General features: G+C 37.5%; 1 protein-coding gene across 32 annotated transcripts in view; it reads right to left on the reverse strand.

Moving 5' to 3' along the window:
• The window catches only part of DST (dystonin), a 440,189-nt gene that overhangs the window by 315,927 nt on the left and 103,591 nt on the right, over window positions 1-20,671 (reverse strand). The window lies entirely within an intron of this gene.

The following is a 20,671-nucleotide window of genomic DNA, read 5'->3' on the forward strand; positions in this document are numbered from 1 at the left end:
GGAGCAAATCTGTCCGTTTTTGTTTTAATACAAACCACTGGCATTATGAAAGGAAGGACGGGAGGGAGGGAAAGTCAGGGCAGGAAGGAAGGGTTTCTGCCCCCTGGAGGCTCAGCAAAGGAAACAGACATCGAGTACACCGCAGTTTTTATCTTTTAGTGGATCCATGTGTGGCACCATGAAGACTCCCCAGACCAAAGGGAGAAACCGTCCCTAACCTGTTCAATATGAAACACCGCTTTACTCCATCTAGTGCCCGTGCTTTATGAGGCCCATGATGTCTGTGTTGTGTAATCTCCCAAATGAACCACATTTAATACATAATAATTAATTTTCCTTTCTAACTAGACATACTGCATTATCAATCAGATATTGCCAATCAACATAAAATTCAGAATAAATTAATATAACTTGAGCCAAAAACAAAAGAACTTGATGATCTGGCTAACCTTATTTGGGATGTTTCTGGAATACAGAGAAGGGTCCCGATGCAAGAGTTTCAAGAGCTCTGATATCTAACCATGGACACATAGCAATATGATTATCTTTAAGTGATCTGCATGTTTTCCAAGGGACGCAGGTCCCTACCACCTCCCCCAAGCTCATTTTCCCAAATGCTGAATAAGAAAGCTTTTACTTTGATGATAATGCATGGACACACAGCACTGGATCTGACCCTGGATCATCATTCAACCAACAGTTGTCCCTTTTTCCCTTCTGCTTCCCCCTTACTGCCTGTTACATCTTCAGAAGGAAATACCACAGCAAGTCCTCGAATCCCCACACCAAGAAGACAAGTCTATTAACATAACTATAACACTTCTTTCAAACCAATTCAGAAATCTCAAATTCCTAACTCCACAATTCAGCCCTCCGCTCCAGAAACATTATTCTCACATGTTCCATCTTTTCCCAAGGTAATTCACAGCATTCATCTGAAGGATATGTGACCTGTGAGATGGCCAAAACATCTACCAGAGAGAAAGAAGGGATGGGAAGCTGGGAAAAGCCATGAAGTGAATCAGTCTCTAAATGGTCCGGGGTATATTGTACACTCCTCAAAAAGGTGTGTGGATAAACAGCTCAACACACTGAAATATCACTGCCTGCAATTTAAAGGTTCTAGAAATTACAGAGCAATTTCTCATAACTCCCTTTGGTCTCTTAAATTTAGGAATATCAATTTTACTTACTGAATTTATATGACAGTACATATCGATTCTTAACTATAATTAAGAAAAAAATAATTTATTAGGCCTCTTTACCCTTGTTTGAACTTAGGGTTTTTTAATAATAAAATGTCTCTAACAATACAATCAGAAACACTTTTTTTTATTTCAATTCTTTAATTAAGGCAACATTAGAAAATAGCTTTATATAAGCAAAAAGTCAAGAAATCTTTATATATGCTTCATTAAGACATGTAAAAAATTAACAGGTATTAAAATAATATTAGAGGAGCCCAGTTACATGTCAGGCACTCTGCAAGGGTTGGGTTAACACTGCAACGAACAAAATGGACACTGTCCTTGCCGTCAATGTTTACAGGCCATTGTTAGTTTTATGAACCGCCTATTGAAGTCTCTGATCTGTTTTTCTACGGAGAAGAGTATCACTTTTCTTGCCAATTTATATAAATATTTCACATATTAAGGATAATAACACTTGATCATAAACAAAAATTCAAATACATTAAAATCTAAACAATTAATTGTTAAATAAGTCATAAAAATAATTCTGAAGCATGAGTTATTTACTTAAAACTTATAGCTACGAATGCCTCATTCAAGAGTATTTTTAACCTCAAGAGACAGTAATACAAGGCGGTGAAGAGCACCAGGTTTAGAGACAGGTGGCCTGGTTTGGAACCCTGCTGCGCCACTTCCAAACTGTGACCTTGGGCAAGTCATACGACCTCTATAGGCCTCAACTTTATTAACTGCAAAACAGAGATAATTTAAGCACCTATTTCACAGGGTAACTTTGAGGATGACAATTCATGCCAAACACTTAGACTATACCTGGCATATAGTGCGCACTCAGTAAGCTTTATCTGTTTTCAGTGGTATGTAGCACCAGCTCATGACAGCTTGAGTGAGCTGATTGTTGAATTTTCAGAATTTTGTTAGCCAGTTGTTAAACACAGCCATCATTAAAAATTAAATGACATACAGCTACAATTAAATAAATTATATTAAAAACAAAGACAATATTTAAAACTCATCACTTACTAATTGTTACTGCATTTTTTATCTATGCTCTTGAGTGTATTGACATCTATTACATCTGCATGGTGGAAGTACCATCTGATGGTGTGATCCCATGCATCTCTCTCCAACTTTGCACTCAGTGATGTCAAGTTGGCAGCTTGAAATTGACCACGGTGAAAATATTTACACCACGGAGAAGAGCAAATTCTACAAAATCAAGGCTTTTTTGCCAGAAGAACTAGTTGCCAAATATTTACCAGCACACCACTGTTATTATAGTGTTATTATAGTGATTATTATAATAAATCACCTTTAATTTCTTTCTTTTTTGTAGGAAAAAAAGGCCAGCAAATCAAAATGTTAGTTATCTCTAGTCTACTTCTTGTCTCTATGTGGGACTGTGTATACAAACTTGACTGCCAAGCTCAGGTTCCTTTTCAAAACTAAAGGACCACATACCTTTGTCTATAAGTGCACCAGACAGGGGCCTTGCCTTTTCTATACCACCAAAGCCAGACAGACCCAGTATTCTTTAAAAGCAACAAGGCTCATCTGCCACGGTTCAATATGGAGGCCACCTTAAGGAGATAAAAGCTAAGTGCCAAACTGTCATCAGATATAGTCCACACATCTCTTAAAATTGTTTTGACCTTCTGACATTACTTAGCAACTCAAGTAAATATCAAACCCAGGCCCACACTCTAGTTGAAACACAAATATTAACTTTTAAAATAACGGTCAAGGTCTCGACGGGCCTCCAATTGCTCACTGCATGTCCTGTGTTAGGACCTAATGCAATATGTACATAAGTAATGTCTTTAAAGAGACCAATTAAATGTTTAGATTCATGTCAAAAGTGTGGCACTGTTTACACAGCACAGAATGAAGCCTGCAAGGCAACAGGCTGGCTGGGCCCTCAAGACTTACCCTACTTGGTCAGCACCAGGAGGAAGAGGAAAGACAGCACATGCATTTGGGTGCTTAAGTAGCACAAAGACTTTCTTAGGCGAGCATGATTAAGTGGAAAAAGCATTAAACTAGAAATTAAAATACTGGGCTCTAGTTCCAACTCTGGTGCTGACTCATTCTATGAGCTTAATCTCTGAGCCTAATTCTTCTCAGACATGAAATGCAGGAGCTCCATTATACAATCACAGCTCTGTAACTCTGCTCTATTATTCAGAACAAAAATGTTGTCACTCTACAGAATCTTTCCTCCCCGCCTGCTCTACTATGATAACATAGTTATATTAAACTGACTCAAATTTAAATATCATATAAATAAATAGAAACATTTACATTAACGTGAAAATATAGAAATCTTAGGTATCATGCCTTAATTCTCCAGCTACACAATATTTACATTTTTACGGTTATACTAACACAAAGGCAAATGCATGAACTAGGACCATACTTTTTTCCTTTCCATACTTTCACCAAACTGAGTCCAAGGCTCCCAACAAAAAGAAAGAATTTAATGCACACTCTGCTTTGCTGGCCCAGCATCACAGGTTTGGATCCCGGGCACAGACCTAGCACCGCTCGTGAAGCCATGCTGTGGCAGCAGCCCACATACAAAACAGAGGAAGACTGGCAGACAGGTGAGCTCAGCGACAATCTTCCTCGAGCAAAAAGAGGAAGATTGGCAACAGATGTTAGCTCAAGGCCAGTCTTCCTCACCAAAAAAAAAAAAAGAAAGAAAGAATTTAATAAACATGCGGATAAACTGTATATTAAGGACTTTGAGGATTTTAAGACTACAACATTTCTATAGTCTATCTAACTATAATAAAAGAAAATTAATGCAAAATTTATATGTGCATAAGCCTCATTTAGAAAGAAAAGGAGGACCTTCCACCACTGGGCATGACAGAGTAACAAGACTGGGTTTCCTCTTCCACTTTGCACAACCATTTTTTTCTCTAAAAAGAAAGACAAAATTCATGAAACCACAGTTTTTGGACACTAGACAATGGAGAGAATACATGATAATGATCTCTGAGAAAAGAGAAACAAACAAGGTGAGCCCTACTATCACCCCAGCTTACCGCGTGGAGCATTTACAGGCTACGGTGGGGCTGGGGAGGAGGAGATGTGGATAGGGAGGGGGCGAGGGAAGGGCTGGCAGGCTCCCTCAGTTGAGGAGACAGAGTTAATCTGAGGAGGCCAAGACACCGGAATTTCCAGGGCACAGAACCAGAAAGAATGGCACAAGAGCAAACTTGAGCAAGCTGCAAGAGGTTGTATCTTTATCTGAGCACAGCGGACATCATGTGTAAGGAAACCACCAGAAGCCAGGTAAAGAACCACCAGAAAGGAGGGGGCAGAACACAAAAGGGTATTGCTTCAGCAGTAGGGAAAATTTAGCCTCACACTAAAGCCTGCCTAACAAAGCTTAAAAAGCAAAGCTTCAAGGAACCAAGCTATTCTAAGTACTTAACTGCATTACAAAAGGAAACTCAAAAACACTTAAAGGAACACATTAAAAAAAATTCAGCACCCAACTAAATAAAATTAACAATATCCAGCATCTACATAAAAAATTACCAAGCATGTAATGAAGCTGGAAGATACAACCCATAATGAGGAGAAAAAGTAATCAAGGAACAGAGCCAAAAATGACACAGATAATAGAAGTAGTAGACAAAGATATTAAAAGAGCTATTATTAATATACTCCATATATTCACAAGATAGAGGAAGGCATGAGCATCTTAAGAAGAGACACAGGAGATACAGAAGAAATTTTTTAAAAGACCCAAACTGAACTTCTAGAGATGAAAAATACACTGGATGGAATTAACACCAGATTAGACACTGCAAAAGAAAACATTAGTGAACCTGAAGACAGTGATACTCTGGTTAGCACAGTTAAGAAACTGAATTCAGAAAATCTTAAAGTCCAAAACCCTCAGTAGAAATTCATTCCTTCAACTATTTAAAAACAAAGTAATTATTGAACACCTACAATATGCCAAGTACCATAATAAGCACTGGAAAAATTAAAAAGACTTAAATAAAAAAATTTTTCTATAGTTTCCCAACTTAGTTTTGCAAACTTCAAAAGTAATCAATATTCTCTTATCTGATGATCCTATAAACAAATGTGCAATTTGTTTTCCTTAATCTCCCTACTGTATTTCCATATCATTACTAAGTTATTAGGTACTTCCTTATAATCCTGGGATCACTTCATATTCCAATCCACAGAAAAAGAAGTTGTACTATAATAGGGCTGTACTATAAGTTCTTCATTCCTACTTGTCCAGGATATAAAACAAGGCAAGGGACACAGGACACACTGGCCTCACCATCTGAAAGCTGTATGCAAGTTACTCATAGGATATTTTATTCATACTGAATGTACAGCACCTTACTTGTCCCATAATTCACATTGCTGGTTTTCCCCAACAGACTGAGACCTCCTGAAGGAAAGTAATAACATCTTTTTCATCTGTATGTACGTCATGGGCACCCAATAAGTTTTTATGTAATCTTTTAAATAAATATATGAAAAACTTAAGTCAGATAAGAAATAAAATTCACTGGAACTCAGGCCGGGGTGGCACTCCTTTGAAACCATTATCACATTCATCCGACCTATTCAAGCCAGTGCCTTTTCGCCCCACTGGACTGTGCCTAAAAAGACAGCCTGTGTGTGGATGATCAAATCAGATGCTGAAAACGATAGCTGAGGTCACAATGAACCACCTCAGCCACAAACCATAAGGCTGTCAATTGTTTATGAAAGTGCCAGACGGTTTATGAGGTCAATGTCACTTAATACACACAAACTTGCTTATAAATTACACCCATCAGAATCACATGAAAGCAGTACTTCTCAAAAACCAGCACTGTTTCATCATACACATGCAAATATTTAACAATTTTCTTCTTTTAAACTTCCTACTTTATTTGTGGTGGCATTTATCTTTATTACAGAAGGAAAAGACACTTTTTTAAAATGTCAAATACAGAGATTGGGGAAAAAAAATCTCACCCCCCGGAGTTAACCACTATTAACAGTCTGGTTCTATCTTTCATACCTCTCCCTATATTTCAACACAGAACTTTTTCTTTTTTCATAAAAATGCCATACACATTAGTCCTCTGCCCTTTAATTTTCTTTAACAATATATTGGGGAAATGTTATAGGTCAATACTTAGAGATCTAACTTATATTTTTTATTAGTTGCTTAACATTCCAAGGTATGGAAATATCAAAATGTATTAACTATCCCCATCTGACAGTCATTCAGGTTACTTCCAGAATTTTGCTATTATAAACAATGACAATAAATATCATAATTCTACCTGTAGAAAAGATTCTGAAATTTTGTGTCAAAGAGTATATGTGCCTTTAGCAGCAGCCTCCTTTCCCTAAAGATGGTAACAAACCATATGTCACAAGCAACGCATGAGAGTACTGTTTCCCCACATTCTTGCCAGTCCTGGATGTTATACTAAACACTTTTGGAAGATGATAAGAATAAAAGTGGTTACTAACTTAAAAAAATATTATTTCTATTTTCCAAAATCATTTAAATTTCTCTGCAGACTTGCCCACTGTCAAAAATCTGCCAGCTATCTTCAATTAACCAGTGGGCTATGCCACAGAAATCTACTTGTGAGTTCCAGACGACCAACTTATAACACATTTTCTCTTAAAAATCAAGTTTAAATGAAGGTTAGATAATCCAGGCTAATGCAAAGCTATATTTTTAATTTACAAAAATGGAAAAACAACATCATCATTGGTATACAATATACATTGACATTTTGTTGTCAAGCTAGAATAATAATAAAAATACGTAACTTTGGAGCTATAAGAAAAGTTTAATAAATACATACAGCAAGCATGTCCTTCTTGGAAACACTTTCCAAATCGCATCCTTCCCAACAACAGACTTGCCTGCTGCTATCACAGGGGAACTGAGGAGGCTGGACAGCCAGAAGAAACACAGCTGAGTTGGGGGTTGGGGCGCTAGTTAAAATGTATGTATGGAGACCCAAAAGGTGAAGAGTGGAGTCAGGCCACCGTTCACCTAAAAACCTCTATGTCTCCACTTCCTAGAAATACCAAGAGATAAGCTCCCTCCCCTCTTTTCTGTGCCCTTTCCTTCTCTGCAGCCCCCGCCCCCACCCTGCACACATACCATATGCCTGACTGAGGTGTGAGCCGATCCAGACTTCCCATCCCTTCCACCGCCCTTCTGCTCTCCTAGGGTGTTAGAATTGAGGTCATACAGCATCATGTCCTCCTCTGCTCAGTCCCGGTCCACAGCAGAAAGGAAGGCTCCAGATTCCAGCACATCCTCAGAACGCAGGCCGAGGGAAGGGGTGAACTATGGAGGTGGTCAGCGGCCCGGATCTGCCTGCCTGGAGCCCGCATCTTGTACTTAACTAGGAAACAGCCGGATATCCACACACTGATGCAAAGCTGCCACTAAACCATCACTGAAGCTTCCGAGGTGGAAGAGTATTTTCACTGCATGTTCTAATTCCAACTGATATCAAGCCTAATCTATCTCTTAAGGCCCCAGAACACTGATGAGCCTGGGGCACGCAATTTATCATCACTGACATAATGCTGGTCCCTAAAATACATAAAGATCAAACAAAACACTGAAAACTCAGCATTCGTCTCATTGCATGTCTAGATCATGCTGCCATCGCTACTGCTGCCTCTGCCATCGCTTCACTTTTTCCACTCATTTCTTCTCTATTGTTTTTCTTACTAATTCTCTAGTAAGCCGTGCTTTTTCATTAAGTGTCTTAGATACAGCCAATTAAAGCACCCTTTCTATCTACCAGCAAGTAAGAAAGGAGACTAAGCAATGTGGAGAACCATAAATCAAGAGACCTCAGCTTAGATCTCGCTTTTTCCCTCTGCTGCCCCACTTCTCTGGACTTCAGTTTTCTCAAGTATAAAATCAAAGGACTGGCAATCAGCACACTCAATGTTTCTGTCTTTTCCCTGCATCAACCATAGCGATGGTAATTCTCCAAGATGGGCAGGAGGAGAGCAGAACCAGGGTCAGACGCAGAACTATCCCAGAGCGGCACAAAGGGAAAAACAAATGGGAACAGCTTAAGCAATCCCCCAGAACGAAACCCCTTCGAAACCAAAGACCACACTCCCTAGTCCTGAAGCTACTGCTCCACCTCAGACCCAAAGAACGGCCACTCAGGAATGTCTGTTCACATTCATTGATACAGTGAAGCATTCAAAGTACCACCAAAGAAATCTTCCATTAACCGGAGACGCAAGAAGGAGGCTCAGAGGGACCAACATGTGGCCCTTCTCTCGAGTTGTATACGGTCACCATTGAACCAAAGGCAAAGGAAACACACACCTAGACAGGCAAGAAAAACACACAGTGATAAGACAGGTGACACTTCAAAAACTTCCAAAAAGAGGTCATTTGCACACACTCAAAGGTACCAAGTTTCCATATCCTTAATGCTGTGATGAGAGTGGAAAACTTTTAAAACTACGAATTTCTTCCAAAGTTCTTCTTCAGTCAGTGTTCCAGATAAATCTAACTCTCCAAAGTACAGCTGAATTCAGTGCCATTAATAAATAATACAGTCTCGAAGACTAGCCCAAGTAAGGAAATACAAAAGGAATCAATGATTTCAACCCATATCAAAAGCCCCGAAGGCATTTTTAAAAGCTTTTCAAAAGGAATCAATAATAGTTTTGGAAAAAAATTAAAACCACAAATATAGTGATCATTTCCAAAATTAAAAATGAGGTGGATGCCATAAACAGTATGTCAGAAAGTGATGTCAAGGATAACTGGACAGATCATATTGGTATAAAGTGATAAGTTCACAACTCAACAGAAAACCTAAAAGATCACTAACTTTCTTATGTCTACCACCCTAAGGATCTAACATACTTGCTGACACACAAGAAACACTCAATAAATGTGTTCTAGTGGAATAAATGATGAATTAAGGCAAGCATTATAGGATGATTAAGAACTTTGGCAATCATTCATTTCAATTTCTAAGCCCATCCAAGACTAGCTAGTCAGCATAAGAGCCAGCAACGGAAACCAGATTTCCTGATTATTAGTCATTGCTTCCTTTATTGCTAAATTTCAAGAATTCAGAGTGATCAGAACTTTTTAATTGGACATATAACTCAAGAATCTACTCAATCATGAATCAGGCAGTATCTTATAAACAGTTCATTATTAACTGGCTTATATGATCCATATGATTTCTTTCTTATCTTGAAAACTTATATTTCTGAAGTTTGTAATTAAATAGAGAGATACCAATGTAATAATACTAGCCAAAACCCATCAAGATACAAAATTGCTTAAATGGTTTCATGACATTAATTATCACCACTTCCTAACAGAATACATGCATTAGTCATTAAAAATGTTCTGAAATAATAGTTAATAGCATTTGAAAATGCTGTGATATATTAAGTGAATAAGCAGGATACAAAACTTTATCAACAGTGGTCTGAGTTTTTAAATGTTACATATTAAGGAAAAATGAGAAAGAGAAAACAAAGAGAAAATACGTTGGAACATTAATTAGTATATTTGGATAACAAAACTACAGATTATTTTTTATTTATATTTTGTACATTTCTTTATTTTCCAAAATGCTAGCGAGTTTGTGTCATAGATTCTTCTTCTCGCATGCCCCCAAGTACTTACACAGTTCCTCCCTTTCCACTGAGTAATACCAAAATTACATCTTCAGTCAATGGGATAGTTTTCCTGTCTAAATATAAAACCCTATAATTTTAAGAGCTGCTTTAGTTAACAATGGAAATATAAGATAATGGGGTTTTTCACTCAAGTAACTAAATCCTCAACAGCCAGCAAGAGAATTTTTCACTGAAGTTTATGGATTATGAATAGCCCAAACCACATTAAACAAAAAGTAAACCATACTTCTCTCCTAAATATGGACCTCTACCAATAAATCCAGAACCATATTCGTTGACTATTTACTTAAACTGAAACTATTCACCTCTTATCACATATATTACTTGTAATCTGTACTTAATAATATATTAGTGTATATTTGAATGCACATAAAGATGGGCCACAATTATCTATAGTAGAGTTCTCTCTAGACTGGCTGTCAGAACACCAGGATTCTAGTCTCCAGTCAGCTGCCAAGTCAATGCAATCATGGGAACCTGGTTTTCTTGGCTATGAAACAAGGGCACTGGCTCTCATGTTACTTGTCTCAGAGAGTCGTTACAAGAATCCCATTGTATTATATATGTAAAATATGATACATACATATGGTGCTATAATTATGATGATCATCAAATTTAATTCAGAGTGCCCTACACCATGTCAAGAGTGTCTCATTCAATCTTTACGTTGCCAAATCACACCCAAAAGTTATTTCTCACTACTAAATCCACAGATTTGATCATCGATTTATGGCATTAGCTGAGTTCTTAAAAATGGAAGATAAAATTTTCAACCCAACATTGATTACCTATAAAAAAATCTGTCCGGTTTACATTAAAGTGTTGATTAAATCATTATCAGAACACTTTTCCTACAATGCAACGAAATGCAAGGTCAGACTGTCCAGATGAAACGGTAAGAACGAGAAAACCCACTGCCCACACCATGCACGCCACAACACCAGCAGAAAGCCTTCTCCCCCACTGAGAGGCCTTCCCTCAAATGCCAACCCTGCTTGTGAAACTCTCAGATGCCCAGATCACTCCTCTCTTGTAGCACTCACTCACAACGGGTGGGGCTGGTCCCCCTCGCTCACAAGTTTTCTCTTCGGGAGCACACAGCCCTGCAGCCCTGTGTTCCTCTTCCTTCCTCAGGTCTGGCTCCTTTGCACATTTTTTAAGCATAGCATCAATAAATATTTCGAAGTAAATCACATCTTCCTATTTGGTGAAGGTCACTTTCTCCTGGCCTCAAGTGCTTCATCTCTTCCTGGTTTTTCTAAGGAAATTCTGAATACAAAATGTGATGGAGGCTGGGAGAGAGTCTACATTACATGGTAGTTTGTTCACCTGAAGCATGTAATCAATTAATTTCTGACTAGAAATATGAGAAATACGAGGTTGGGAACAATGCCGCTTAAATGTTTTCAAAGAAATTCTAATTATAAAAGTATTTCCTCCTGTTTATCACTTTTGTTCTACTGAAGCACATATTAAAATTTCTATAGTTTTCTAAATGGAAAAGCATAGATATTAAGTATATCTGTTTTACCTACAAGAAATACTAAAGTATTCTTGCACTTTGCTTTCTGTAACTTAGAATGCTTCAATCTTTCTTTGAACCCTAGAAAATTTTTCAAAGAAAAAGTATAAAGACTACAAATTATCTATAGTAGCTATGTTGTTATGGCTTCTGGAAGTGCTTGAAGGACACATTCAAATAACACTACAAAGACCTTCATAACCATAAGCCCTCACTTAAAGAGATTATAAAATTCATACTATCTATGCAAAATCAAACTCTGATTTTCAATCACTCAGCTTTTTATCTACCAAGTATTTTCAGCATTCTCCAGTTTCTATTATGTAAAGTTATCACAAAGATCACAAAATGAACAACAAATCCTCCTTTAATCATTCAGTCTTACTCCTAGCAAAGGTAGTCACGGTGCTCCAGCGTTCCTAAGTATTCGCAGGTGGTGGCTCTTCTAAAATATACAAAAATCAAGGAATTTTGCTCAACTTCTTAACTCACATGGTTTTAAAGTTCAAACGTGATCATTTACATAAAGCACTGTCTTCACTCCAAGGGGCAAGAGTAAAACTCTGGGTTCTTAGACGTGATAACGCATACAGTATTATACCCGGGTTGCAATCAGATCACCAGAACAAAAACTCCCTAAAAAATTAAAACAAACTACCTTCTACCTAACCCTACTTCTGACTCATTTTAAAAGAAGTAATTCAATATCCTAAGAGTTGAACTTTCACATGTTTTGCAGGACAGGGACTACTAATTTCAGTCTCTCCTTAAAATAGAACAGTTCAACTAATTTTAGACTCAAGTGCTATAAAGCCTCAGAGCTGCCAACTCACTGGAGACCTGATTCGCAGCAGCAGCAGCATATGGAGATGTACTAAACAAACTGTCAGATTGCTGACCTCCAAGCCACCCGTGCGATTCCATGGAGTATGTGCAACAGACGATGCATGTACCCAAAGTAAAACAGTACCTAACAACAACATGACCATATGAAAGGGAATAATCAGGGCCTGATTGATCTAAATAATAACTATAATATGCAATGGTTCAAAAGTGTCAAAAGGAGCTAACGGTATAAAAAGGCTACTAACCATTTGCAAAACATGTACGTGATAAAGGACTGTTATCTAACATACACAAAGAACTCTTAAAACTCAACAGTAAGAAAACAATCCAATTAAAAAATGGAAAGATCTGAACAGACACCTCACCAAAGGAGATATAAAGATGGCAAATAAGCATATGAAAGGATGTTTCACATCATATGTCATCAGGGAATTCCAAATTAAAACAATTCAATACCACTACACACCTATCAGAATGGCTAAAATCCAAAACACTGACAACACCAAATGCTGGTGAGGATGTGGAGCAACAGGAACTCTCATTCATTGCTGTTGGAAATGAAAAATGGGACAGCCACTTGGAAGATAGTTTAGCAGTTTATCACAAGATAAACGCACCCTTACCATATGACCCAGGAGTCACACTCCTAGGTGTTTACCCAAATAAGTCGGAAAGTTATGTCCACACAAAAACCTGCACCCAAGTGTTTATAGCGGCTTTATTCATAATTGACAAAAGTTGAAAGCAACCAAGATGTCCTTCAATAGGTGACCGGATAAACTGATACATCCAGACAATGGAATATTACTCAGCAATAAAGAGAAATGAGCCATAAAGCCATGAAGACACACGGAGGAAACTTAAACGCACATAACTAAGTGAAAGCGAGTCTGAGAAGGCTACATACTGTATGATTTCAACTATGTCACATTCTGGAAAAGGCAAAACTATGGAGACAATAAAAAGATCAGTGGTTGCCAGAGGTTTAGGGGTGCGAGAGGATGGACAGGTAGAACACAGAGGATTTTCTGGGCAGTGTAACTATTCTGTATGATACTCTAATGGGAGACATACGATAAACATCTGTCAGGTCCCACAGAACTGCACAACACGGTGAACCCGAATATCAACTATGGATCTTAGTTAATAATAATGTACCAGTATTGGTTCATCAATTATAACAAACATACCACACCAACGCAAGACACCAAAAGGGGAAACGGGGCGCGGAGGGAGTCTATGAGAACTCTCTGTACATTGTGCCCAATTTTTTCCATAAACCTAAAATTGCTCTAAAAAGTATTCTATTATTTAAAAAACAAAAACAAAAAAAACGCTTCTGGCCTAGGAGGAGCCAGACACTTAAGTCCTTAGGTCCATCTCATTCACCGACTGTCTATGTAACCTCTACGGCCCCAAATACTTCACATGCCTTATTTTATCCCACCTCTGTGAACCTCGTGAGGTACACCTGCCACATCGACTTCACTGGGTTAACAAAGGTAGGATAAAATAAGCCACCAAGTACTATTGCGTCACGCCAAAAATCAAGAATACACATTGTCACAGTGGCATGGCCAGCATGGAGGACTGTAACAGTGAATATAGGGGCATTTTTTAATTCACTGGGACAATAGTATCTTTGTATAATGTCTTTAATACCAGGATTCACTGGGAAATATTTTCACCCACTAGAGAAAAATCAGGACTTTGTCCGCTCCCTTTGACGATTCTTTCCAGGAAACATTTCAGGCAGTTATCAAAGCAGCCACATTCACTGGTGACATTTACAGAACTTAATTCTTTTCAAAATCTCCTCAACCTCAATACACACTGGAAATGCTCATATATTTTATTTTCCTTTCATGGATATCTAATCATTAGAATTTATAATCCAGTGAAGATACAACAGTTCAAGCTCCAACATCTACTTAATATTTCAATTGAAACAAAGCACTGTGAATTTTTAAACTATTAATTTTGATTTCATGCACCCATTTAACACATTTCAGAATGTTCTAGTATTAATCAAAATCATAATCCTAATAAAAAAATTCTCATAAAAACTATTTCTGCAACATTTCCCAGTCAATGTTATGAAACTCAAAAGTTTGTCAAATAGACACTGCTGTTCAAATGTCACTGCTACCACTTATAGCTCTATGATTTCAGGAAAATTAACTTCTCTCTGCCTGAACTTCCATGTTGGTAAAATGGCAGGAGTTTAGCCAAGATAAAGAGTTATGAGAATTAAAAATGACATATATGTAATTCATTTGCAATACCCAGCACTGTGCCTGGCACATAAGTAGACAGACATATAAATGGTAGCTATTACTTTTTACTATTTTAAGCTAAAAATTAAAGGCTTAACACACTAATTCAAGGATGGTGCAGAACTTACATTAAATGATCCTATAAACCATTGCCTCTTATATACCAAACAAAACTGACTCTACAAATCTCCTGAAGTGTAGGTAGGAAAAAAAAACAATAATTAAGAGGCTTTTTGAAATAAAACCAAATAAATAAATTGCTAAAATATATCACAAGATTTGTTTTTTAATCATTTATAGCTACTTCTAAAAAGGATCTGAAACCAATAATTTTATTTGCTTACAGAAGACAGATGCAACGCTGTAAGATACTACAAATCATGCTCAGAGGATTCCCAACAAGAAGACTGATGAGGCATTACTTAAAGGGCCCTACATTAAACACAACATTCCAGTTTTCTAGGTCAAACTGGTTGCTGTATTTCCAAGGTCAAGCAAGACAGCATTCACACCATTTCACTACCAAGGAAGGTCTAATAATGATTAATACTAAAAATTTGTTTCAAAAACATATTTCTAATGAGCACATAGTACACATTTTTTTCACAAATTAAAAAGAACACACTCCAGGCTTCTTCAAATATAACTCCAACAATGGAAGTTGTTACACCTCTTCTTGTCCCCACATACAGAACCAACCAGTCAGCCATCCTGTCAGTCGATGACGTTTCTCTTGAATCGGCCTTCCATTCCAACCATCATAATTTTGCAGGGGACTCTAACCTGCCTTCCTGCTTCCTCGGTCCTCCTTTCTGCTCAATCCTCCACACTGGTACCAGAGTTCTCTCTCTAAACCATATCTCATTGGTAACATCTTGCTGAAGACCATCAGGGTTCCCCTGCCTGCCTACAGAATAAAGCCCAGACTTGGCCCTGTGTGTAGCATTCAAGGTTCTTTTTCAATCTGGTCCAACGTAACTCTCCATATTCACCCATTTCCATCTTCTATAGCCTCTACCCAATCCCATCCCTAAAACCTACCGTGCAGTTTAGCCCAACATTCAAAAGGGATTCTGTGGTTTTATTAGTGAAACGGAATAGTCGTGCCAGCCTCTCCTCTTCGAGTTTTCCTCCCTGGTACCTTCACCTTCTCACAGGTTAAATCCCATTTGATCCTAAGTAGGAAGGTTTCCCCGACACCCAACCCAAGCAGAATTATTTGCTTCCTCTTCTGAGAGAGATGAAAGTAGGGTGGAAAACAACAGCAAATACAATTGCATTAAAGGGATAGACCAAAAAATAAATAAACAAAAGCTTATGTGATCACTTACAGAAACTATGATATACTTCAAGTCAGCCACCCGAAATCCCTCTTTGCAAGTAGTAGGTCAAATGTGATCCCTAAATTACTAAGAGCTGAAAAACAGACATGGAAGTCGTTCTTCAAAACCCGTTACAGACGGAAGAGTCCCATATAACAGAAGCATCTGAGTTTCTTTTTAATTAATATGAAACACTAAACATTATCAACTACAAATCTTCTCACTCCATTCATCACACTTACAGAGCCAGATAATCTCAGTGAATTTTATAAATTTTTATACTCAGTCATGGAACTAAAACGGAAAAGAACACATGACAGCCTAGATTCTCCATCTTTTTGTCATCTCCGTAGCTTCAGATGTTTTTACAATCTCCAATTCCATGAAGACGCTTTGGTCAAACACTCCAGCTCCCCACGGAGCCAGGCTCCTGGGTACACACGACCCAAAGGCAGAAACACAGATGCTTCTTTGCCTGGCTACAGAATAACAGTAAGACGAGAAATTGTTCTCACCACCTCTCCTTACATGTCAACTATTATCTAAAATCATCACTGAGTCAGAAAATAAGCACCTCCAAGTTGCTCAAATAATGTTTTTAAAAGCTTTTTTAAAAGTCCTTGACTAAATAAATATTGCCATAAACGTATCAAGTGAAGTCAGAACAAAAGAAACTAAAGGAGCATCGGTGTGATACTTGGGGTTCAAAGCCCAATTCACTAACAAAATCCAACAACTGCTTCATTCCTGAACTGATGCGTGTCCTTATGGTGTCAGGCAATGAACAAGTTCTCTGGCCAATTTAAATCCTAATTATCTGGTAGAAATTACTTTCCACATCCATGTTGTAACATTATAAAACATTCAATTGTGCCATTTTGAAAATCCTCTGGGACTTCAATGGAGCGCTCAGATCTTCTCTCGAACTGTAGCGCAGTCAAATATCTTATGTTATGGTTGTTAACGTGTGTCCAAACTTTAAGTTTCCAATTTCAGGACAGACACTTCACCCTCCACGTGCCAGACGCTGCTGGCTGCAAACCCAATATCTATTCTTTCCTTATTCTTTACCAACAGAACTTCAATTTTGTTTGGGGCACTAAACAGGGCCAGTTTAAAAATCTGTATTTTACTGGTCTGCCTTGCAGACAGCAATGGCCCCTGTAACAGTTCTGGCCAATGAGAGACAAGTTAAAGTTGCTAAGTGGGCTTCTAAAAAAGTTCTTTAAAAGGAGGCTGAATCAACCAGTTTGCGTCTTTTGTCCTCTGTCCTTACACTTCCCCTTATTCCCATCTGGAACTGAGACACAGGGCTTGAAGAGGAGCGGCCATCTTGTGACAACAGAACCACTACATGATACACTGCAAGTGGCTAAGGAGAAATATAGGAGTCTGGGTCCTACTGGCAAATAGAGGTGCCCTACAGTCCTAGCCTGCCTAACTTGGGCCTCTCAGTACCTAAGAAAAGGGAAAGATTTTTTTGGTTAAGCACTATCCTCTGTTTTCTGTTACAAACAGCCAAACACAATCTTAACTGACATCCATTACCAGATTAAGCCTATTTCATTCTTTAAAAGAAAAGAAAAAGTGCAGACTAATACTGTTATCACCAGCTACAAGATAACATTATCATGATGCAGCACAAAGTTCACTTATTACACAACTGACCACTAAGCCATGAGCAGATGAAATCTGAAATCAAATTTTTGCAGAATCCTGGAAGTCAACTGAAAACCACTGAGCAAGGTCATCAAAGGCTATGCTACATGAAGGGGAGAAATTCCCGGAAATGTCTATACTCCAATTTTCAACTCAACAGGCACCAGAGTTGGTTTATACGGTTAAAAGGCAGGACTTTTACCAATCACATAGCTATGTAGACTGTAAAACTGAAATGAAAATGAAAACTACAGCTGGAGGAACTCTCAGTTCCTTCTGTCACCAAGCACAGAGGCAGAATCATACAGCCCTAATGAGAGAAGGGACTCAAGCAATTGCTCAAAGTTTTCATGAAAAACAGAAAATGATGGAAGAGGCGTTTTTAGCGATCTTTTTTACAGTTGTCTGGGGATAACATTAATTTCCAGGTCAATGGAAAAATATCCATTTTGTTGGACCAAAATAATTTACCTTTTTAATTGTCTAAAATGTACAGAATAAAATTTGTTGGGTTCACATTAATGATCTCATTTTCACACTCATCATATTTTAAAAAGTAACAATGTGTTAAGAAAACAAAATCTGCCAAAGAAAGACTCAAACAGCAGAATTTCATAAAGTGACAGCTAATTAATATTAATAACATCATAATATATAGTAATTAATTATAATAAGAGTATATAGGTTAGTTTCCCTATACTGATGAGAAAGACAAGAGGAACCATTTGTATCTTTTATGCTAAGCTGCTAAAAATGTTTTGTACTACAGGGTAAATACACTGGATAATTTACTATAGACACAAAAGGAAAGCCACTGACCTGAGCAATTTCTAGCCTAAAGAATAATAGACAAATACGTTTTATTCGTAAATAAATGCCTTTATTCACCCTGAGCTGAAGTAATGTGTATTTTTTTAATAAGATGTCCTGAATATTCTGGCCATGGATATATTTTGTAAGTAAAAGAACTAGAAAATGAATCGGAACACGGTACACGTCTCTGTAGCAAACAGCTCTTTCTGTGTTATTCCAATTCCGCAAACAGTTGCCTATTTCCACTCAGGAGTAAAGGACCAAGGCAAAACACAAAAATAGACCACGCCATAAATAATTAGGCCTCCTTCACTTGCCACTCTTCTTGTTTTTCTGCAGAGCTGGGTCTGAAGTCCTTCCAAGGCTGCCTGAGGACTAAGCCTAACAAAACTCCCAACCTCTACGTCAAATACTCATGATTCCTAACGTTATAGATTATTATAATTCTATGTTTCTGACAACAGACAGATTTTGAATTTTTTCCAGCTGACTCCAACACTTACACTATTCAACAGCTGGGGCATATGATAACTTGGCAACCTGAGAATACTCTAGCTGAGTGCAAACTCATTCTGTAACCAAGGAACCTTGTCAGAAATCACAATCAAAATAACCTCTCTTCAGTTCAAATGGGAATGTAAAATGTTTTGAACATTGCCTCGTTTCAGAAAATGAGCAACCGTACTTTGAGAGTTTAGTGAACTGACACTCCCTATTCAAAGCCCACAATTCTTTTCTGATTAGATCAGCCCCCATAACAAGTCATCAGGATAATAAGCACTGTAGTGAAGTCATCGTATTGGATACTGATGGGAAATCAGAACTGGCTTCAAAACACATTGGGAAACAACGAGTTTTCCAGGTCTCCAGCTTTTCATGGAATATACTGCCCAATACTCTTACTTTCCTTCCCCAAACTAAATGAAACATAGAACATCTATAAAGCCAAGTACAAACTGATGACCTAAGCATTTTAAAACCACAAAGAAAATAAAGGAAACGAGTCTCATTTTTTCAGTGAAATTTTGGACTATATGTTTGAAAAATTGTGCGTTTAAGCGCAATATTCATCATTAGATTATAATTAAAATGAAGGGTAGTGAGAACTGCCATAGCTTGCAGATCTTTAACGTCCTTTTATTTCCATAGGCAAATAGAGACAAGCTTTTAAATAATGTCTGCTTCTTCAAGACAAGTCAATTCAGCACATTAGGTATCTCTGTTTTCAAAGACACCTGAATCAACCACATGTCACTGAGGTAAAATGTGATGGGACAAAAATTCATACAGCTATAATTTTTTTCAAAAGCATAAAATATATATACTTTAGAACTTTCAGACTTTTTCCTTCTGACTTTAAAGAGCACAGACGTTTGTCTTCAATAAGGTTTACTAATCTATATTGCAATATTTCTCATTTTTAAATTTCTGGAGAGAATTGATTAGGAACCTTATTTCAAAATGGCAAGATGGATGTAAACATGAATACATTGCACGCACACACACACAAATACTATAAATGCTCTTTAGCCTAAAATATCACACTGCACTTGCTCAGTGGCAGTATTATACACAATAGAGTCTTGGCACAAAGGAATTCTGATTGTGCTGTTTACAAGTTTCTACATGGATTAAAAGAATGTCAGCAATAAAATAGGTCCTAGAAAGACATAAAACATAATTGTGGGTGGATTTTGAGCTTTCAGGAGATTTGAAATGTAATTATTCAGTTCAGGATTTTATATTTCTACTTGCTACTAGGAAACTATTAATATATGCATTTTTAACCATATAATCCCCATTCAATTTACAGAAACTGAGTTTCTTAAACCCAAAGCAAATATCCAAAAAATGCAAACCCATTTGACTCCAACCTAAGGAACAGGCCACTATACTCACTATTACTATATTCAGGCTCTGAGAGCTACCCTGGGGTGTGGAGTGTTTTAGGAGCCACAGTAAGAAAACCATCTATACTCACCGAAGAATAATTTCCAGAGACAAAAAGATCCTTTAAGATGAGCAGGTGTACTTTCTTACATTATATTTGACTATCAAGTCAAAGTAAACATAATACTAGAATATAAATATTTATCAGGTTGTCATAGAATTTCCCTAGCATAAAGGATAGGCAGAAAAATATCTCAAAATATACTCCTTTAAATTTACAACAGACCAAGTCTTTCACCTATCACACTATCAAATGATTTTTGGGATATATAAAAATGGGTGTATAGTCACAAACCATAAACTTTTTTCAAATAAGATCGTTTTAAGAAAAATGGCTTGGTGATGCTCTCAGTGGTCAGTCCATTTATTTAAGAA

Source organism: Equus caballus, chromosome 20 (assembly GCF_041296265.1).
Source record: "Equus caballus isolate H_3958 breed thoroughbred chromosome 20, TB-T2T, whole genome shotgun sequence".
Classification (NCBI taxonomy): Eukaryota; Metazoa; Chordata; class Mammalia; order Perissodactyla; family Equidae; genus Equus; species Equus caballus.